The 22,733-nt window shown below is 43.1% G+C and overlaps 1 long non-coding RNA gene across 1 annotated transcript; it reads right to left on the reverse strand.

The window, feature by feature from the left end:
• Positions 1-1,792: 1,792 nt before the first annotated feature.
• Positions 1,793-20,853, reverse strand: LOC133968362 (uncharacterized). The gene is made up of 3 exons (XR_009924105.1): positions 20,566-20,853; positions 20,332-20,427; positions 1,793-1,933 (listed from the first exon to the last, which is right to left on the reverse strand). It is a non-coding gene; the product is annotated as an uncharacterized LOC133968362 (long non-coding RNA).
• Positions 20,854-22,733: the final 1,880 nt, after the last annotated feature.

Consider the following 22,733-nt stretch of genomic DNA (forward strand, 5'->3'; position numbering starts at 1 on the left):
CCCGGTGATCGGTTTTGTCCCCTGACAGTTCATGACAACAAGCCCCCAGCTGACACTCCTTCGATGGAGAGAAAGCAAACAATGTGTAAAGGTGGTAGGTGTAGCGTCTGACACCAACAAGGCCAACAGGCGTAGAAATCTGTCATGCTGACTGGTGTCTGAGTGCATCACTTAACAATGAACTGCCGGCAAACTTTTTTTTTACCCAGTACAACTACTTGAGGAGATAATCGGCGCTCCATCCGACGCTGAGGATCCAACTCATCCATCACCTACCAATGTTATATTCTTGATGTAACAAAAAAAAGCAGACTGCAGGCTAACAATCTTTCACTCCACCTTGCATATCATGGAGCTGAGGTGAAAGAAATGGCCTTATGCTGAATTACCTTCCCATTTAATCAATGACACCACACAGGAAAAAATATCTCCAGGAGAATGGCGGGCTGAGTCTCTATCCATCATACAGGTCTGCAATGGGGCTAATGGATGACCCAAATGCATCACTTTGTCAGGACTCATCCAACATTCAACTAAATGTTGAGAGAATATAAATAAATTAAAAAAACACTATAAGAATGAATTAATGTCTTTTCTGAAGCAAGGCAGAGAGAAGTGATTTTATTTTGATAAGGTTGTAAACACATATTTACCCTTTAAGTAGAAAAAGAGCCTCTTTGAAGAATCATGAGAATTAGAAGGAGGTTTCTTTCAAGTTCAATCATCAGTTGTATTAACAGTCTGGTTTGTTTATATGTTATCTGTTGTCTTACACGTCGTTCTCATGCTCAGGTTGGCAGCTGCTCTGCTTATTAATGATTCCAAGACAACCTCACCAGGCCTTATGCTAATATCTTGTTGTCTTGCTATTTGCTATCTGTTCCTTCTGTGTATTTTAACAGCTGTTGCTCTTACTTTTATGAAAGACAGGCCCTGTTTATGTCTGTTGTTTCACTGATTTTATTGTTAACGTCTGTGCGTCTATTGCCTGCCCAGGGACTACGGATGAAAATTGGCCTCTGAGGCTAACTCTGGCCTATTTTGATAAATCAAATAAACTCATAAAATAAATTATATTCTGCTGTAGGCAGAAGAGCAAAGGTTCCATTTCAGTCCCAAAAAGGTCACACTGTCAAGGAAAAAAGAGGCAACTGTTGTTGTTGCCCTAGTTTGATGCAAAAGTAAGAATATAGACTAGTTGATAATTACAAACTACAGTGTTCATGTCACAAGGACAAACATGGTTCAAGCTAATATGTTCTTGATACAGTCATGGCCCCAGCCAGGATTCTAGAAACACTGAGGTCTTGATGGGCCCCCTCACCCTATACAATATAAAATAGGTATTTGAACTGTCATTATTTCTATTTCTACACACTACCAGTAAGGAATAATGGGGAGAAACAAAAAATATATATTACTTGTTGGAAATAAATGATGGTTAAACATTTTATACATCACACACACACAAACACACACACACACACACACACACACATAAATATATATATATATCGGTTAATTAATTAATTGCATGTATTGTAGTATAAAAAGGCAAACAATTAAAGTTAAACAATGATGAGAAAAATACAAGAATCTCAATATAATATTAAAAAAACACCATGGTGGTAGCAGTATGCCTCCATATCCCAGCAGCTAGAAGGCTGACCAGGGAACTAAGGGGACTTGTTTAGATAATGAACAGTGTTTGTCATTTCTTTCTAGAGATAAGCATTTAGCATTTAACAACCGTGTTGAGAGGGTGGAGATTGTACCTGAGCATCCATGAGCAGGTGTCTCATCAGAGTCATGGACTTCCTCAGGGTGTCCCTCTCGCCCAGTATGAAGGCCACATCCGCGTCCGCCAGGCTGCAGGGTCTGGTCACCATGAACTGAGCAATCTGGTCGTTCAGGCTGTTCAGAGACTGCACCGCTGGAAAAAGGAAATCAAGAGAGAGGTGGGTCAGCGAAAAAGTCAAAGCACATGAAAACGCACAAACAAGCGTTGGTGACTGTGGGCTTTTTTCATTTCTATTCCCCTCATGAAGGCGGAGGAGCTCCCAGGCTTGTTGCTGGTGTTTTGTTTCCTCTCACACCATGTGGGATTTTCTGGATCAGACTTGTGCAATGGGAGACATTTCCTCTATCCACAGCTGGACTGCCTCCACTGCTCTGCCCTCAGAATAATCCCTCTTTTGGACAAGAGGGGCATCATTAGTCTAAATCCATTACCAAGACACATTCATGACATTACAGTGTATAATCCATTTTTTTTCCACGCAGAGAGTTCTACTAATATTTTCCATTTGTGTTTTTGTTTTTCAGCGCAAGTCTAGATCAACACAATAACACAATAAGGTGTTCAGAAATGTCTCAGAGTTTGCTAAGAGCTTTCCATTAAGCTCTTTGGTCAGGGCCTGTGGGTGGTAATGTAGAGAAGTCTGATCAATGCTGACCAAAATATACTCAGTGCAACAAAAAGTCATAGAGATGTGTTTTGTCAGAGCAGCCAATCCAACAGGAAAATACACATAGTAATAATAAACAAGCAGCAACCATCAAGAGGGCTGTTAATTATCCAAATGAAGTAATGAAGCAGAACATCATCCAAAAGCACCGGCCTTTACCTTGGGAGTGATTGATTCATTGAAAACTAGAAAATAGAGAGAAGGCCCCCTTTCCAAAAGTGTCCTGATAACAGGGAAATATGAACAGGTGTGAGATGAGTAGTACTTGCATAAAGTTATATTAAAAAAAAAGCTCAAAATAAAACTAAACTACAAAATTGCTAGAATATTCGACTAAATAGAATGACGACAAAAGTATCAATGTAAATATTTACCTTCATCTTTACTATTAAACTACAAATTTCTACAATAGATCCAAACATAAAATACGTCTGAATTCTATATATAAAATGATACACGGTTGTCTCTGTTGTCTTGAAGAAAATGGATTTGCAGCCAGGGTCAAAGACAACAAGACAACATCAGCTACGACAAACAACACTACATTAAAAAAAAGGAAATAAAAGGAAGTCAAAAAACATTGAGCTGGTACAGGGAATGGAAGTTCACGCCAAGCACTAAAGGTGTAGCTGCACTAAGTATATATGTGCAAAGTACTAGGAATGGAAATGGAAAGTGCAATGTGCCCAAGTGCAGACTTGAAAATGTACAAGGTTTCACAAGGAAAGAATCTGAGGGGCCATTAGACATTTCAAAAGCCCTCGGGATAAAAGAGACGTCGACCTGAGGGCAAGACGGACAATCTAGGTTCTAAATATCGAGGGGCTGCCTCAAACAGATGTCTTGTGTTTGAATATGTCTCTCATCATCATTTAAGAAGCAGATCAAAGACTATTAGACTTATTTTTCCAACTTAAAATGTGTTTAGGAGAAAATGGGGGGAAATTCTTTTTTAGTTGCTTAATCAAAAAGATTTAAAACCGGTTTTGTTTTAAAGCAGATTTTCACATTTGAGAATGAGGAAGCAACAAACATGAACTGCTGTTTAATGTTGAAATTAAATAATTAAATGAATTAATCCACTATGATTTACAGCGCCGGTCAGAGGCAGAGAGTATTTTAAAGGATGTAAGGACACTGGCTCTAAGCCAATCAGCACTTTCTCTCTCATGTACACCAGCGAGCGGCTCAGAGGTCAATTTGGGCAAAAGTGACAGAGCGAGCGAAGCGACGTATGACTCGCCAAGGTCGGCTTCTCAGCACAATGATCGAAGATTTACGGGCACGCGTTCCTGCCTTCTCTTGAACCGCAGGAGCGAGGCAGAAAGAGGCATGTTTACGAGCCGACAGCAGCCCAGCAGTCAGCGTGGCGTATATCAAATCAGTAGATAGGGAAGAGGGGGTGGGGGGGGGGGGGGGTAAATGTTTACAACAGAGGTTGACGATTGGATTCTAATTTCACATCCAGCGTTTACAAGGTGTACCTCTGTGCCCCCGGGGATGGGCCAAGACGTCGGGCAATGACATGCTGCTGCTGCTGCTGCTGCAAATGACATGCTGTCAAACGCAGAGCCCAGACACACCCTCTCCTCCACTTTGGATTTTTTATTCAATGCATCCTGTCACACTCTGTGATGCTGGATGGGGAACACAGGTGGCTCTCTGTGAGAGCAGCGTTACTTTGACTGCTCTGAATGCATCCGCATCATAATCAGGCTGCCACAGCTCCAGGCCGAAGGCGACAAGCGCCAAACACTTGTAATGGAAACACGATGTTGAGTTGGAAGGCGTTGAACCTTTTGTAGTAACCGATTGATTGTCAGTCGTGAAATTACAACAGGTTCTGAAGTTGTTCAAATTGCTGCTGACATCCCTGATCAACCTCTGACAGCAGATCAGCTCTGGAGGTGTGAATCTAAAGTCTTCGCCGCCCCCTGACACATTAACGTCCTTCTGCTGGGAGCGAACCAGAGGAGGGAACAACAGCATGGACACGATCGTACAGAGAAGACACCGGGACAGGAATCTCAATGAGGACAAGACAGCTTCCTGTGTTAAGCGCCTAGAGGCCAGGCTCATTTGGGTTCTTTTGTGTGACAGCCAATGAAATGTTGTCTTTATGAGCACACCTTTTTTATGGAAGTGCAAATCGTTGCGACATTAACTTCTAATGGAAAAGGTGTCAACAAGGCTCGTTGCTGATTGGACGGATGCACTGTTAAACATGTTTAGTGATCTGTCGTTGTGTTTTGCACTTCAGGGCCACCGTACCTTTTAAACTGTCTTTACATCAATGGTGTCCGTATTTACAAACACAGACAAACAAAAATGTAAGAAATAAAAAAATAACATAGTATTTTAATGTTGAGTGATTATCACCCGTCATGTTTTTGTGCCTTTTTCATTGAAACTCTACAAAACACCTGTAAATACACATACACCTTAAGTTTCCTTTTACTTTTGAATAAATATTTTATGGGCTACAGAAAGAGATTCTGTGTGAAAGTCCTATATCCAGACTTTCATCTTTACTAAATGTATGTTGTTGATGATGTGCATTTGGTCTACTCACAGAAACATGTTGCACTTCAATGCATTCATTTAGAGCCGTTCTTTCATCACTTCCTCACAGCCTTCTAGGGTTACATCCTTTATTCTGGGGTATTTTTCAAAACTGCGACTATGCAGGATCTCCCATCGTACTTACTGATACGATATGAACGATCATTTGAATCAGGGGAACATTGTAGTCCTTTGTGAAACACACTCCCACTCACAGGTGGCCTGGTGCTTCTGGTGGCTGAGATGTGGACAGCTCATTACAATCTTTGTAACCACCCACAGGAGCAAAACAACATCAACAATGAACTCTAATGAGGCGTGTTGGTGTCTTGTCATAAAAACAAACCATGGCTCCTCCATAAAAACAATTCACCCCTTTGCGGAAAAAATATCTATTCCCGTTTCTATATATAGGATTGTTGTTAATTTGTGAAATCGTACAAAATATGATTAAGGGAGTTATTTATTTGTGTTTTTTTTTCTGAACACATGTGGAATTCAGCAAAATATATTCAAATGAGTTCATTAAACTGTCCAACCGGGAAGTTTGATGAGAGAAATATCTAAATGACTCACTTTAGGGAGTTACATTTAAGGTCTGATAATCACTGCAGCCATTCAGCTTCTTCCGAGGCAATTTGACGAACTTCACATTCCGAGCCCGAAAGGGCCGGGATCGAATGAGAGAGCAACTGTGAGAATCCATGGCAGTCCCTGAGAAAAAAGGCTCGGCCACAGTTCAATTACACCAATGCCAGATAAATACACAACACAGTCTCGCTGAGGGACAAAAGCCTGCAACTGAGGGAGAACAACACAATCTCCTGCTCTCAGAACGAGAGTTAGCGACTGCTCATTGGAGGATTTGGAAAACAAGCCGCTGTAAAGCTAACTACAAGTTAGTTCCAACGTGGGGATTTGGACAGATCCATTGCAAATGCAAACTTTGCTTCACATTGGAATGACTGAGTCCCTGCGTATCTGACAGCGTCAACACAAGCCTGTCATTCTGCTGTTTGCCTCATTGTTCTCAGTATCTGCAGGAAGGTCACTTGCACTGTTTTACATAAAGGAATAAAACAAATCTATATAAGGAGACAGTAGAGAGAATTAGAACATTTATTCTAAAATAATTAGCTAAAAGCATCCGGTGAACTGAAAACATCACAAACACATATGATTGGCAGCTTCATACTTGATATTACACTCCAGTGTCACGCTCCCTCAACGTCTCCTCCGCTCCCTCTGGCCGGTGTCCACTCATTGCTGATGCACAGCAGATGGAGGCTCTTGTGTGTGCAGAGCTCTGTCTGCCTTTACGGTCAAAGCCGGTATTATAATGTGAACATGAAGTGCATCATTTTGACAGTCGGTTTAGGAGATTGACCTCCCTGGATAACACACCGCGTGAGTCGTACATTTCTTTGGGCTGCCGTGTTCCCTCGTGACTTAAGCAACGAGAAATCCCAGAATCTGCCCAGAATCGTGCAGGGAGGCTGATGCTGAGGCGTCTATCAGGAGGACCCCCCCCCCCCCCCCCCCCACACACACACACACACACACACACACACACACACACTCTGTATTTCATTCTTATGTCTCACAATGCAACTGGCAGGTTGTGGCTAGTTTTAGATAATAAACGGTATCTGATCTGATCAGACCCACATCGAGACATTTCACTTCAACTCCATTCTGCCAGTTCGAAAAAGGAACATCACAAAACTCTGCATACTTTGAATCCTGCTTTAATACCTGTAAATAAACTGGAGGCCAATGATCAGTTTCTTTATGAGGGAAAGGAATATTGATCAACTTAGTGTTAGCTTATTATTGGATCAATACGTCTGTCAAGAGAGTCCTTGAATTGGCTGAGTGACTTGGTCAGTTGTCTCCAATTGAAGAGTCAAATTTGTCATTTTAAAAGTTAAACTGGAACGTAATGAAATAACTATACAACTTTGTGAGGCTGCACATTGAACACACACATCTGTATGGTCAGAGTCAATGCCACAGTGCTGATGGGCAGCAGATTCCGTGTTTACTGACGTGAGAATCTTATTTTAATGTGCTGACTTTTTTGTAATTACCACTAAACACAAAGTGCAGTTGAGGCTGAAGGTATTTTTTTGTCACAAACTAAAATACATTGATGTTTGTGCCGAAATTCATGGCAATCCATCCAGTAATATTGGATAAATTCAGAAATAAAGTGATTGACCAATTGACACTCACACCGGCATTCTACCTTTTCAGTCTCACCAATTTTTCACTGAGTAAAATATTAAAATATGAAGTGTAAAACCGTCCCTCTGCAAACTCATTTTTATAATAATTTTCTCATTCATACTAAAACTGTTTTGTCAAGGATTCAATCAAACATCTGAAGTAAAACACTTCAATTAAAATGTAGCCACTTATAAATAACAACGCAAACAGATAATACAGAAATTGACTGTGGAACCTGGCTGCAGGAACCCAGCAATAAGACCTGAATGATCTCAGTGGATCCCACAGGTGCTGGATGGGATTGAGGTCAGTCGAGTTCATCCAGAGCAAAGCTCATAAAACCGTTTCTGTTCAACATACATTCAACTGTTAAAAAGAAGCTTCAATTATTTAGTTTTTCACTTCCATAAGGGACAGACCTAAGAGACTATCGTAATAACTAGAGCATTAAGAGACTGAGATGACCTGCTGATATTTCCCATAATGCAACACAACAGCATATTTCATTTGACCCTCTCTGCTCTGCAAACGCCCAAATCTGTCTTAACCACCACACCATCGAGTTATTGTTGATGACGTCTCTTCCACAATAAAGATAACTTTGATCTGAAAAGTAATGTGTGAAAGACTGCCCCCTGCACTGACCCTCTGCAGCTGCAGGCAGCGTTAGTTCTGGCAGCTGCAGAGTCATTTGCATCCGGCTCTTTTGGACTTTTGATGGAAAAATAGGTTGTTTAAATCTTTATCGTCATCTCTATCAGAAGCGAAGGTTCTTAGCTAGATGACAAACACAGCTTTGACATAATGTATAAAATCGTGCAGACGCTCACACTTTTTGTGTTGAAATCACAAACTACCTCTTATATCAATCCGGAATTGTGGGGTAGTGTTGAAATGTGTTATCCCCATATCTGAAAAAACAATAAATCCTAAATGTGTCGCTCAAAAAAAAAAACAATCTTTTAATTTCCCAAAACAACATCTCAGCAGATCTTAATATATTCATGTGATGTCCATAGTTTCCCTTCGACCTTTTCAATAAAGATAGTAAACAATCAGCTGAGGTAAAACCCTTTCAGACCCTTCTCTGCATCTCCTCCTGATATCTGCCTCTGCATTACAACATCCAGCACCAGTGTGAGGACTGGGACTGCAGGAGGAATTTCATTTTGCCCACAGCAACATTGCCACCACCTGGCAGCTTCGATACATGCTGCGTCCACATGAAGCGAACACGCACCTTCTCTCACTGCGTCGCTGAGAGCGGCCGGAGCAGCTGCGTTTTTCTAAGAGGGGAAGTGGCGACCGGCCCATGACATCATCGCTCACTGCTCCACACTACAAGACCTCGGCGTCATCTCGAGACAACCAATCCAAAAACATCAAACACCTTAAAGGCAAACTGTGTTAAATAAACGATTCTGTAATTTTCCTAATAACCTTTCATCAACTCTTCAAAAACTTCAAACGTGAAAAACACAATTATCTCCAACTAAAACGTAAAGCGTCTGATCTCGTCTTGCTACTGATGTATAATTAAATAAGATATTTAACAGTCCAGAAAAACGCCAGGTTAAAGTGCCCGTCAGTGATTTTCCACTACTTTGATCAGGGGCCACTAGTGAGAAGAACAACAGACCAATGCAGAGGGATTTTGTTCTCTCTTCTGCCTTTGAATCAAAAACTTTCAAAAAATAAATCCTGGGGAGCGTGGCGGAGATAAAAGCCTCAGCAAGACCTTTGATAATCTGCCTCCTCTCCGGCACCTGATGAAACCAGTCGGACGTCGGTGAATCTCGCTGAACATCCTCCACTGGGCCACGACAAAGCTTCACACGCAGCTAATTCATTCTCAGATAAGGAGCAGCTCTGGTTGATATCAGATGCAACAGTGTGGGTGTAATGGGGGAAGAAAAAAGGCCACGCAACTGCCGGCTCGTACAAACGCTCAGGGGTCAGGAGAATAATTTAAATGGATTTTCAGGGTTAAAGGTTAATTGAGGTTAGTTTAGATGATGACTGTTTCATAACAGCTTCATCAGTCGCAGAGCAGGAGCAGGTTAAAGCAGCACATAAAGGGCTTATATCCTCCAGCCAGCGTGCATGAGTTGAAGTCGAAAAATCCTCCCTCTTATCCTATTACTCAACAACCCTGTGTTGACGCTGAGTGCACTCAAGATGTGTGTTTTAATTAGCGTACAAATTACTCTGCAACCTGCCTCGTCCGTCCGTATCCGTTAGAGACGTCCATTGTTTGCCAAAGATGAATCACTTTGATAAGAACATGTCACGTTGAGCTGCGGAGGAGGAGGAGGAGGAGGAGGAGGAGGAAGAGGGGGAGGAGAAAAAACAGCATCAGTGACACCAGCTGCAGAGGAGGACAAAGCTCAACACGTCAGCGCCATCATGTTCTTTAAGACTTTTGTTGGAGAAACTTTTTCTCCTTCTATTGTACTTTTGCCCACCTCAACTTCACCTCTAATGTTTTTGATGCTGCAAATATCTCAACACATTGTCACCGTTTGTTGAGATATCCACAGGAATGACAAAATTCTCAGCACAAAATGGACCTGGGAGTGAATGGTGTGTCGCCACTGGTTGTTTTCAGCTACAAAACATCGAAATCAGCTGAGGGAGAAACTTTGCTAACACGCTACGATTGGCAGACAGAGAGGAGGAAACTTCTCTGCTCAGATAAGGAGCGACTCTGTTGTTTTTCCCAGAGTCAGGCTAACCCTCCCTTGTTAGAGCAGACCTGTGTGAGCTCATACATGACATCTCAGAATCCAGGCGCTCCACGGCAGGGTGGCTTGTTCGAGAGCCGAGCGTACCGGCGACACCCGTGACAAAGCCACAGCCAATTAGGACAGTTTGCGAGCGAGTGTCTGTACCTGTCTTTCATGGAAAGAGAAAGTGGGTCAGAGCCGGAGTGCATCTTTTTACCGCAGCACAATGGCACATAGCACACAACTCACAAAGCTTGAAAAGGGGATTAAACGGATGAAGTTCATATTCGCTCAAATATAAGTTGACGGCTTCCTCACCCACTTTGATTCTCAGAATTCAGTTTAAAAGCAGGTTTCCGGGTGCACATGAGCCACTCTGAGTTCAAGCTGCGGGTATTAGCCTCCGCTATCACTCATTAACACGTTGCTGTGTAGGTAAACAACTCTGGGAGTTCAAAGACACGTTTCTTTCCGGAGACAACTCCGGGCAGTTTTGTTTTGTTTTGTGGGGCTGTAGTCATTCAGACGCTGTTCATATCATCGTCATCATCATCATATCATCGTCATCATATCAAGTTTGACCTTTACACCATTCTTTGATTCGACTTTTCCACTTGTCAAACAAAATCATTTACACCAGGAGAACGTAACTGAAAGATGCAATAGATCAGCTAATCAGTTGCAACTAACCAAGATATTTTTCATGTTCAAATTTCAGAGCAGATTTCAACCAAATTAATTGATTTATTTGGAAAATAATCGTCTCTTGCAGGTTTAATGTATTAATTTAATACGGTTTGAACATAGAAGAAAAAAAGTTTACACCAATGCAATGCAAGTTGAAAAGAGAAAAGAGATCAAAGTATTACAGGAGCCTGGTGATTGGTTCTCAGATGTCAAAATTTGATTGGTTGAATTGAAAAGTGGGAAAAAGGCTAATCCCTATTGACTGTATGCATTTTTCAGATTGAACCCGGGCACAGTTTATTTTTTGGACTAACGATCCAAACATTTGGGAAGCCATGAAGCTTAGTTATTTATCTCACATTGACTTTAAACTCAAAACCCAAAACAGTACACTAAGTGGCGGACTAAATCCTAATTACACAAACATCAGGTCTTTTCAATGAAATAATTGCTTTATTTCTTCTTCTCAATATATCCTGCATGACTCCAGGGGTAACAAGTCCAATTAGATCGCCTTAAGGCTTCACTGTAGCTCACATTCTCGCTAATGAGAAGGTTGTTTGTTTATGGGATGTAGCCCCAAAGACTATTTAATTCATACACCGGTAAATTAATGACGCTTTGTCCCGGGATTATTATTCTGCTTGTTGCCAAGGTGGAAGGCTGTGGAGCTCGACAGGTGCCGGGACGCACATGGACCGATGAGCGCAGACATTCATGTCACTCCGGTGGCTCCTGAATGTTTTACCTCAGCTTGTCCTCGTCAGCGTGAGATGGAAGTGAGGACAAGGAGCTATTCAACAAGTAGAGCGGCAGCAGAACCACCTGAGGCGTCCGACAGAGCAGCAGAGTGTTCGATGTGAGACGTCACTGAGGCGTCGGCTCTGGTGAGTTGGTATCTGTGACCAATCTTTACACACAAGCTGCAGCTATTGTAACATGATATGGGAAATTAGTAGCTCAATACTCACATTAAGGCCTATTGCCATGGGATATATAGCAGCCATTGAGCTCATCCCTGTGGTGGTTGGCTGTTTGGTTCACACTTGGCCATAAACACACTCATCTGCAAACACACACTCCTCACAATCTCCTCTTAAACGCAGGGGGTTTCACAATGAGCCTTTTCTTATTAACACTTCCTTATCATGAGCTCCGGTCGATTCAATGCTCGTGTGATCTCCTGACGTGAATCAAAGCCGACTCCTCTCTTGTAGCTGCACCTAAGAAACTCTGGATTAAATATACCCTTCATCCTTTGTTGGGTAAACTGCTGGCAAAGCACAGTAGCAGTCAACTGCTTCAGCTTCTGAGCATATCTGATTCAAAGTGCGGAGGCTCAAAAGTAGCTCTGCTCATTAGCTTTTCACGCTGTCAAAACATCACTGAGCTTCACACGCTTCAGCAAAAAGGGAAAGGGCGATAAGGCGATAAGATCCACAACTATGAAGCACCTAACGCTGAGGTTTTAGGAGACAGGAGGTTCTTTCCTGACCCACGGCGTATCCTTCCACCGAGTTCACGGGAAATCCGTCTTGAAATCGATGCGTAACCTTAAACCAACAACCCAACAGACAGGGGTGAGAATATAACCAAAAGATTCCTCCTCCAGGTTGTTAACATTTTCTGGTCATATACGCAGGGAGTCAAAAAACGAATCTCTCACCCTTTCATTGTAACACTGACACACACGGTCTGCGCTGTTGCTTCTATCAAGACCTGACAAGCCCTGCATGTTAAAGAGAAGCACCCCGGAGAATAGGTTATATTTCATCACCACAGGAGCGGCTGCAATAACTAGTGATGCAAATTTATAAAGACGGAGAGCATGCCAGATTCTCCTCAGGAATGCTGTCTGAATCGAAGTGCTGCCGTGCACCGAGTGATAAGAAGTGGGATGTCTGATGGAGCGGGATAATATTTACAGTCACGCTGAGCTCTATAATAAGGCTTAAACCTTTTTCAGCTATGTTTGCTGCGGTGAGGTTTTGACGTTTAGACTGTGACATCTTTTTGGTGTGATTTTATGTTCTCATTAAGTTTTCAGTTTTGTGCACTTGGCTGTAAGTGTTGACTGTTTTCTTGTCCTTCCTTCTCCTCCACTCTCCATTTACTGCATCTGCTCTATTCTGTGTTGTGAGATGAGCAAAAGGGTTTTGGAAAGAAGCTCAGCATGTGTCTGCAGAGCAGCGCTGAGCAGTAAGGGGTTTATGGCAGGCAGGGAGGGAAAAGGAGGCCAGCAGCACTGGGCAGGGTGAGGAAGATGTGCAGAGTCAGCAGATAGGCAGGCACTGGAAGCTGCTCTCTAAGTTTTTCAATCTATTAAGAACATGTGTCGTCAGAGGGTGGTGCAGCGGTTAGTAGCAGGTGCCTCACAGCTAGAAGATCGTTGGTTTGAATCCGGTCTCCCTGTGTGGAGTTTGAAAGTGTTTGAGAAACAAAATGCTAATGTTGATGTGGTGTTGGTGCTATATAATATATAACTGATGAATATATGATTTAAATATAAAACTTGATGAAATTACTTTAGTTTGTGTAGCAGTACTATGTTCCACATGTGTATCACTACCAACATAATGCATAACGATAACTGGGATCACTTTGGTCAATAATGCCATTATACAAACAATTTCCACAATTTCATATTTAATATCACACTTTCACCTAACCACACAAAACACACACGCACACACACACACACACACACGTCAATATGAGCAGGATTAGCCTTCCTGTGGAACCTGCTGTTGTTCACACACTCTCCTGTCAGCTCAGTTCAGATCGAGCAGTGACAAATTTAGCTGCTTTTAAAGTGGTGGAGATGAGTGACTGTTAAATCCGGGAGATGTGTTCGCTGAGCGCACAGTGTTCAGCTTATATGCATCTATTTAAATTTTGTTGTATTATGCAAAAACCTCACTTTTCTACGACTCTGGGTGGGTGTGTGTATGTGTGTGTGTGTGTGTGTGTCGGTGAGGGAGAGATAAAGATGGAGAGGGAAGAAGATTAAGAAAAAGTGAGTGAGAGGAGGCACCACAGTTCAAAGTGCAAGAAACTCCTGCAATCCTTTCAAACAATGCAGCAATGTATGAAAGGTCGAAGAGAGAGCAAAGCTCTTCAGCTGTAATAAATCCAGCACACACAATAAAACACGCTGAATTTGCTGCTGAGCTGCTGAAGCAACAGAGTCGTCTTTTGTGCGGGACAGAGGACGACACAGCAGCTGATGCTTTGTCCCTGGATCAGAAAAACAGGTCATTAAAAGTGTCTGCTGATCGGTTTGACACTTGTGTCCCCACTGAGATAACATGTTAAACATGTTTGACATGTGAAAGTGATGTTCATGGTTCCAAGAAAATGAATCCTTATGATTTTGATGATCACTTGACACTTTCCTCTTAGATCTCGTGTGTAACCGAAACCTACTGGATGGTTGGTATTGAAATGTAGGGACACACATCTGTGTCCCTCTTTAGATGAATCATAGTAACTTTGGTCATTCTCCAACTCTTTGCTCTTTTGCCATCAGTTGTTTCTGTGGAATAACGTAGTCAGCAGTTGTCAGGTTCCCCCTCTCAGCTCGGTGTTGCAACGCCCCTGACTTTGCCCATAAGTTTGGTTTATAACCAGAAAACTTATGACACTAGTCTCAGTTGTACTTTGGGTCTAATGCTTGTTAGCACTTTTGCATCTCATCACGTCAAACTAACATGGTGAACATGGTAAACTTCGTATCTACAGCATGAGCATGTTAGCATTCTGACATTAGCCTCAGAGCTGTAAATGTAACTTTAGCCTCTTTCTTAATATTGGATCAGTATAAGCCAATGGTGTTGATCTGCGGCATCTCTTACTTCTTATTATAAGCTTCGTGTGACTTTCTTTTTTATTGATAGTTTAATCACTAAGCAGCTTTAAGACCTATTCTGTCAAAACGGTTTCATATCTGTTTTTATCTGTTTGTTTGAGCAAAGAAACTAAAATGTTCTTGTATTTTTCACACAAAAGAAACCAACAAAAAAGTAAAAAGGGACAAAATAAAATAAAATATCAATCAGAAAGGACGGAGTTGCTTATGAGTTTTAACCTACTTCAATTTTTCATGCTATAAAACTCTGTTCTGTCTGGAGCTCCAACAAGCAGCACATGTTGCATCATATTATTCTAGCATCTGTCTCTCTGTGCTGCGAGTGACTGGTCAGGAGTTCATGAAGCTGTTCATCCTCTAAACAGCGGATTTCCAGTCAGCTGGGAGACTCCTGTCAGTCAAGGAGAGAAGTTGATCTCCTGTCAAAGAGCAGACGTGTCGGTGCTGAGAGCAAAACGCTGAACTAATACACTCAGTGAACTCCTATCGGCTTATTGATCAACCCGAGGGAAAGTGTGCTAATGAGGATACGTGTGATCCCCTGCCTTGAAGACCGAAGCAGCATATGCAACTAAATACACAACAATGATTAAGCACTGTTTGTAGAAATTAATACTTGAGCTTAAACTTGAAACAAACAATTATGCAACTTATAGAGAAATGAAACTCAGGAGAGTTCATACCTACACCAGAACCCACACGCTCATAGAAATCAGGTCCCTCAATCTGCCTGACTTTAATGCTTCAGTGTCGGAAACAGGCAGTGGCCGGAGGCATTACATCTTCGGGTTGTCTCTCCATACGTCCATCCCACAATATCTCAAGATCAGCAAGAGAACATTTCTTTGAATTTGCAGCAGACTAACTGATTAGATTTGTATGGTCAACTCAAGGGTCAAAGTGGCCTCTGCCTTGACAGACCAGTTGTCACTTGGACTCAAAGTTTAACTGATTAGATTTCAGTGATAAAAGGTCAAAAGTCACTGTGACCTCATGAGTCTGAAAAGAAAACTATGTAGAAATAATCTTCACTGGTTGGCCAATACATTCGACCGCAGTGGGAGTTATATAGTTAGAGTCATTCCCCAGAGAATTGGTAAAACTGTCCAAAAAAAAACTGCAATATTGAGGACAGCCCCTTTGTCCAGATTCACACCAAAAATCATTATTTTTGCATAATCCTGCTGCCAAACAAACAAACAAACCACCAAGCAATCAACTAACAAAAACAGAAGAAACACAACCTCCTTTGGTGAAAGTCATCGTGTAACTGCTCTGATTGGCCAGAAGATGGCGCTGTGATTGGGGAGCACTGACTGACTGACTGACTGACACGTGTCCACCACTCTCGGTTCTTAAATCCAATATAGGGATTAGAGGAGGGAGCATGATCTAAACGAGGCCCGTATTGACTGTGACTGAGTGATTCTCAGTGCTGCTGAAGAAGCCCAGGGACCAGGATCAATAACGTAACTAAGATAATAGAAACTCGGGTGAGGGGCATATTAGATCAATCCAACCGTGGCTGTAGATTCTATTTCCATGTTTAATGTTTATGATTGAACATTCGCCAAGAGACGAGCAATCTTTTCAGTTTGCTCTTATGAGATTAGTCTCCGTACACCTACTGCATTGAAAATGACTCAATTAAAAAAGCACGTAAAAGAGATACGCTCTCTTCTGGAATTACATCACTGTGCAGGCTGATGTCCAACAGCCCGGGAGTCTAATAGGGATGAGAACACTGGCAACAGGCCAGAGGCTTGACCTCCCGGAGCACAGACACGAGAGTGACACTACGACACCAGATGGAGGATGAAGGTTTTCAGACATTACAGACCTCTGTAGACCCACACACTGCGTCTGTCCTCACGTCACTGGTCCACTGGAGCAGAAAGGTGACTGAAACGGCTGCAGTGTCAGGGCAACCCCCCTCCTCCTTCTTTAGAAGAAGTAGTAAAGGCTGAGTTTGCAAGAATTTGTGAAAAATGCAGTAACTGTGAAAACAAGTCTTTTTTTCTTCTTCTAGAAGCTGTGTCCTCCTGAACTTTCCGTTGCTGCAAGCAGCTTGAGGTGGAAATGTAGGACAAATTGTTGGTATAAATAAAAGGTAAGATAGAGGAGAGAATTCAACTAGCGATGAGGAGACAACACAAAGAAAGTCAAGATGTAGTGAGTAATGCGTGGGGTTCGGAGAAACAGAGGGTTCACTTGGCATTTGCTTTGGGGAAAAATTATAATCGTAGCTTAACTGCACCAATGAAAAATGCTGTTCGGACAAGAGGACAGTCTTTTTAAAGTTTTGCTTATGTTGTGTAAGTATGAGCAATTCACACTGCACACAGGAAGAAGGAGGTATAATCTCAGAATATTGGAACCCATTTACTAACAGCTCCTGTTCTTCTCCTCCTAGTTTCCTTTTCTCAAAACCTGTTTATTCCTGTCATAAAATGATTCACAGTAACTTCGCATGAAAACCAATTTCGGCTCAATACATCAAAACCCAGCAGCAGACTAACTGGAACTGTGATTAGCATATCTGTTACATTTGCGCCTTTAGCTCGTGCAAACACACTGACAACTAATCTGTTCATCAAACAGAATTTGCATGAGAGAGAGCGTGTATGCACACTGCACACAAAAGACTTTCGGTGAACACAGATACGGCATTATTCATTTATTTATTTTTTAATATTAAATATAGCTGTTTAAAAATGTGCTTCTACAATTGTAAACACTGCACAGCTGTGGGGCCTTAATCAGGAGGTCACAAGATAAATATAAGGGGATCGTGAGATGATGAACAAGAGACCAAAAAAGAAGATTAAAAACATGTTTCTGCAAATAAAATGATGTTTCATTCTTATTTCCTCTTATCTTCACTTCTTGTTCTGTGAAGTTATGGTAGATGTTCCTCTTTAGGCCTGTACCAAGCCTGGGATGGGAACATGACTTTGCTTGTCCTGCTCTAAATTTAGTAAACACACTGTGCAACATGTGATTGTGGGTCACAAGAAAACAATCTGTTGCATTGAGGGTCATTCAACAAAAACGGTTGAGAACTAGATCTGTATTAGTTTACAGCTGTCCCTCATTCGTCTAAATTCTTACTACCCTGCTAAAAATAGTTTGGTTTCCTTTTGGGTTTTGTAAACCTGTAACGCTTTTATTTTGAAGGCTCGACTGACTCAGCCTTCAGCCATGATGCAACGTGATAGGACACTTCAGCACTGCCGCACCCTCATCATGTTTTACCTTTTCTTTATACTGTGATACCCTCCAGATGAACTGACCGAGTCACACACACACACACACACAGTGCAGCATGTCAACGCAATCACAACAGGTCCAGTCAACGTGAAACGTTCGACCAACATCTCAGCACTCAGATTGTGTTGTTCAGTGCTTGTGTTTTTGTGGACACGTTGTTTGCACATAAAACCAGAGAGAGTCGCCCTCTCTGCTCGCCAAAGAAAAGACATAAAACCAGGAAAAACAAAGCAAAACGCAGACTCTTGAAGTGTTCTGCCTGCATGTCTGAAACAGAATATAAATCAGAGCCCTGCAACCCCTCAACAGTAACATGCTCTTATCATCAGAGTGTTAAGCCCACGGATACATCCACACAAAGTGCATTATTTATAACGGGGTGCTCTTGTGCATAGAGGGAGCGCATACGGCAAGACAAGTGAAAACAAGCTGCAGCGGCCCAAAACATTTCCATTAGGAGAAACGAGCTGCAGATACAGAGAGGATGTCAAGTGAAAAAAACATATTAAAGTGAAAAACAACAACGAAGCAAAGGAAAAAACAGTGCTGCAGGAAACAAAACCAATAAACACGTTGCAAATGCAAAACCAAAAAGCAATATCCCCCTAGAGGCCTGGAGAATTCGATTACAGCAGGTTTGTCCTTGTTGGCCACCGTAGGCGATTATAGAGAGAATATCAGAGACGACAACCCAAACCCACTGCACCAAGTGACTGCAGCAGGTGGAACACATCCCAACAAATGAAATCTGCCAACCAAGATTCGCAAGAGTGTGTCAAGGGCCGTGGACTGTAAATCAAGAAGGACGCCCACTATCCAGAAATGTAGCCATAATAACCAGGATACGAAAGCTGCCATCTTGTGCCGATGATGTCATTTGGAGCCGTAAACTGTGGCAAAGAGATTGGGGAGTTTGTAGCCGCGGTATCAAGTTCCTGCCAATATACAAGCTCGACCAATCGTGAGTCAGTCGTTGCCAACCCTGACATTTTCGCCATGTTTTTAAAAACAAATAGCTTATTAAAACCCATTTACTGAAACAAGTTTTGGTTTGATAAGAGCAAACTAAAATGATAGAAACATCTGCGAGATCATCAAATTTGACCTTTTGGTTTGGTCCATGTCCCATCCGCTAACATGGAGGAGGCGGGGTTCCGCAACTAAACTGCAGCCAGCCAGCAGGGGGCGATCAATAGGCTTTTGCTTCCGTTTTGGAGAGCCTTCATGTCATCCATCTTTCTATACAGTCTATTATCTGGGAACATGAATTTTCCAGCTCAGGAAAATAACTGATGCGTTTCATCATTAGCTACAAAACGAGCTGTCTCAGCACAATTTGTTGCTAATGACTCTTGTATTGAAACTGCACTCAGACACGTCTCTCTCCAGGTGGTAATGAAGCCAACAGCTGATGTGCCAAAGTCAAAGTGTAAGCTATGAAGAGATGTTTTATTTGGACGTCTGCCCTGGACTCTCCTCATTATTTATCATAGCACCGTACGAAGAATCACTTTGCATTCATGGCGGAGTGCAGGGATCAAAAGACGTCGACTAAGTTCTCGCAGCGCGACTTCAAGAGCAGAGATAAGCAGGCCAGATGAGGGAGGATGCAGCTGACACTGTCATTCTGGAAGGGAGTCAATCTGCGCTCTCACATTCCTGAGAGAAGTGTGGACCCTGATCTGCTGCATCACATATTAAGATATCACTGGAGTAGGCAGCGCTCCAAGGTTGTGTTCGATGGTTCTGAGCCTCGAAAGATCGAGATTAATTCAGTTTTCAATAATTCAGTCCGAGCTCTGAGAGCATCACTGATAGTGTCTCACCCTGTCAGACTTAACTCATTAATACTGTACTCCTGCATTATGAATATATTTCAGAGAGAATCTGTTAGTACACCTGACAGTCAAAATTCAAAACAAATTAATAAAACATGCAGAAATGTTCTTAATTGATATTTCTCTATAACTGCTCTGTTATCATAACAACAAATCCTCACAGCAGCCTGTTTCTCTATTGTGTCAGACTTCCACTTTTTCCAAAATGCGAGCCCCAAAACAGCTGAGCCACAGCCCCAGCCTCCACCCCCGCTCGGAGCCTGCATGTTTTCCTAAAAATACAAAACTACTCAAGTTGATGCGTCTGACCTGATCCCCAGAAACTTGCTGCAGCGACAGAAACCTCAACTGCAATCACAATCACAATAGTACTATGGAGGACGAAAAACAAAAACCTTGATACAGTCATTTCTTCTTGCACATCACTGAGATTCTTCACTCACGGAACAAAAATAACGGTTTCCCTCCAAAAACAACGATTTTTTTAAAGCAGCAGCCGATGATTTTGACTCTGACATTGTTGCACCTTAGGAAAAGGTTTGTTGTACCACTCAGCATTCAAATGACAAAAAGATTGAGGATGGGAAGGTGGAGAAACGCTGAGGGTGGAGATGAGTTACGCTGACATGTGGCCGTGTAGAGGTTTGTCAGGGGGCAGGAGGGCTGTGATTGAGGCTACTCACTGGCTTGCATGAGCTGCCCCTGGCGTCCAAACACCTGGGAGAAGGTGGCGTGGCTGCAGGTGATGGTGTCCTCCATGGCTGTCCCACTGGCACACACTGAGGAGAAAGAAAGAAGGGAGGGGGGGGGGGTGGATGAGGGAAGGTCAGCACCAAACACTGCGTCACATCAAGATGGGGAAAAAGAAGAAGAGAAGGGAAAAGGGTAAGGAAAAGAGGGAGAAGAGGAAGGCTTACCCTCCGCTCTGGAGGATGGTGTGTGATCTCTGGTGATGACTGCTCTCCTCTGGACTCGTCCTGCTGCTGCTGCTGCTGTTAGTGATGCTGCTGCTGCTGCTGCTGAGGAGCAGAACACAGCCCCCGTGCTGCTCTCACCAATACGAGCAGATCTGCCCTCCGCACAGATAATGGGAGGGGGGTGTGCCTTCCTGCCCGCCTGCTTGCTCGCTTGTCAGCGTGCGAGTGTGCACACGAGATAGAAAGTTCCCTCAGTGTGCGGCTGAGAGAGCATTTCTGGTGTGCACGTGTGAGGGAGAGTAATAGAAGGGCGGCCGAGCAAGTTGCAGAGCTGGAGGCACAATTTGCTGTGCCAGCTTTCTGATCTCGGTGCTTCGTCTGTGCTGTGTTGTGACAGTCCCCTCATGCGGCTCCGCAAGGCTGGGTTGAATGGGAGAGCAGAGAATGGGGGGGTGAGTGTGGCGTCTCTGGCAGGTAGAAGTCAATCTCCCCTCCCTTCCTCCTTCACTCTCAGTGCGAGTAGACAGCAGCATCTGTCCTGTGTGGGCACAGAGCAGGACTGTTGTTTTCTGATCTGTGTGAATATGCCCCCCTTTTTCTCTCCTCCCTCCCCCTCCTCCCCTCTCCTCAGCGCTCATTTGCTGTGCCTTAGCAGTAACATCTCTATCCCTCTCTCTTTCTCTCTCTCTCTCTCTCCCCAACCCCATGCAAATCCACCTCGATCCATCTTAAGCCCGGACCACTGCTGGGGGGGAACAGATTCGAGCTAACTCAAGTGCTTCATCTTCGGCCCAGCGCGAGAGTGGAGGGCTTGTAGAAAAGGGGGAAAGTAGGGCTGCTGCTGCTTTCCAGAGGCATCCTCTTGAGAAGGACATTGAAGAAAACAGCAGTATACTTCCACTGCCTCTGCGTGTTCATGCATTGATGGAGGAGTGAAGAAATGAGATTTACACCTTCCTCACACTGCAGCAAACATGTACATGACGCCGAGGTACTGACAAAAAATGTACAGTGGCACGATGAAAGATCTTAAAACAGCCTCTCCGGGCTCCAAGTGTGTCTCGAGATGCATTGTGCCCACTCTGCAGCAGTTGGCATGGAGACCTCCACCATATATAAGACACACTCTAGCCCCTGTGCAGCCCCTGCTCTAACCAGCCGGTTTCCTCCACAGCAAAGAGGGAAACAGTATTTGCCAGGAAGCCCATTGTCACAGAGCCATCTCTCACGCGGCTGCTATGCGAGGCGAGCACGCCAGAGACCCCGACCACAGCGCTCACATCCTCCCAACACATCCTCCTGTTTTGAAAGGAAGCAGCAGGATGCTCGATGGGCCTCAGTGGGAGCGGGAAGGGAAGGCAGGTGGCTCGACGGGTTCAACAGAGACATGAAAACCGCGTCCGACTCTTTAAAGCATCAAAGTTAGAGGCTGCACACAAGCGTTTGTTTACAAAGGAGCAGTCGGAGGCAGCGTGCGGTCGCGTCCGAGCGCCTCGAAGAAACTGTGAAGAGCTTCGGTCAGGCTGAAAACAAGGATTTCACAAACTATGAGGAGACTCGAGATGCCACTTCACTTTCATGTCTGACAGACTAATGCCCGGCAGAATAACTCTCCTCTCCATCTTCTTCTACTTTAATGTCATTCTCTTTGAACAGGGAAGTCGGGGCAGAGTGAGCCTTTTTCAGGAGGCTGCTTATTGTCCCCCCCTGTGTCTCCTGTCACTGGCGGCCATGTTTCTCTAGAGGAGAGGGTAAATAACAACATAATTTAACACTTATTTGAATTTTTATTTATAAAGCTTTAATGTTTTATTGTTATGTTTTATCATGTCCTGTCTCTAAGATGTCTGTCAAACGGAAGCTTCTTTCTCAGACTGCGTGCCGACCAAATCTACCATCTGATGCGAATAAAGAGACCTGAACCTGAACTTCTGTTCACGTTTTAAAGCTGGAACGATACAGATTGCCCTTAAAACAATAAGGTTTGATTAATGAATAAATCAACGGAGCCAAAAAGAAAACTAGTCTCTTGTTTCTTTGAATCTTGGACCATCGCTCTGCTTTGTGATTTTGTTAGCGCATTAAAGTTGAGTCTGTTTTTTTTTCACAGATGGATTATTTGTATTAAACCCTGTGTTTTTTGGTTATTGAGAATGTATTCCCTGTGG

Source organism: Platichthys flesus, chromosome 2 (assembly GCF_949316205.1).
Source record: "Platichthys flesus chromosome 2, fPlaFle2.1, whole genome shotgun sequence".
In the NCBI taxonomy this organism is placed as follows: domain Eukaryota; kingdom Metazoa; phylum Chordata; class Actinopteri; order Pleuronectiformes; family Pleuronectidae; genus Platichthys; species Platichthys flesus.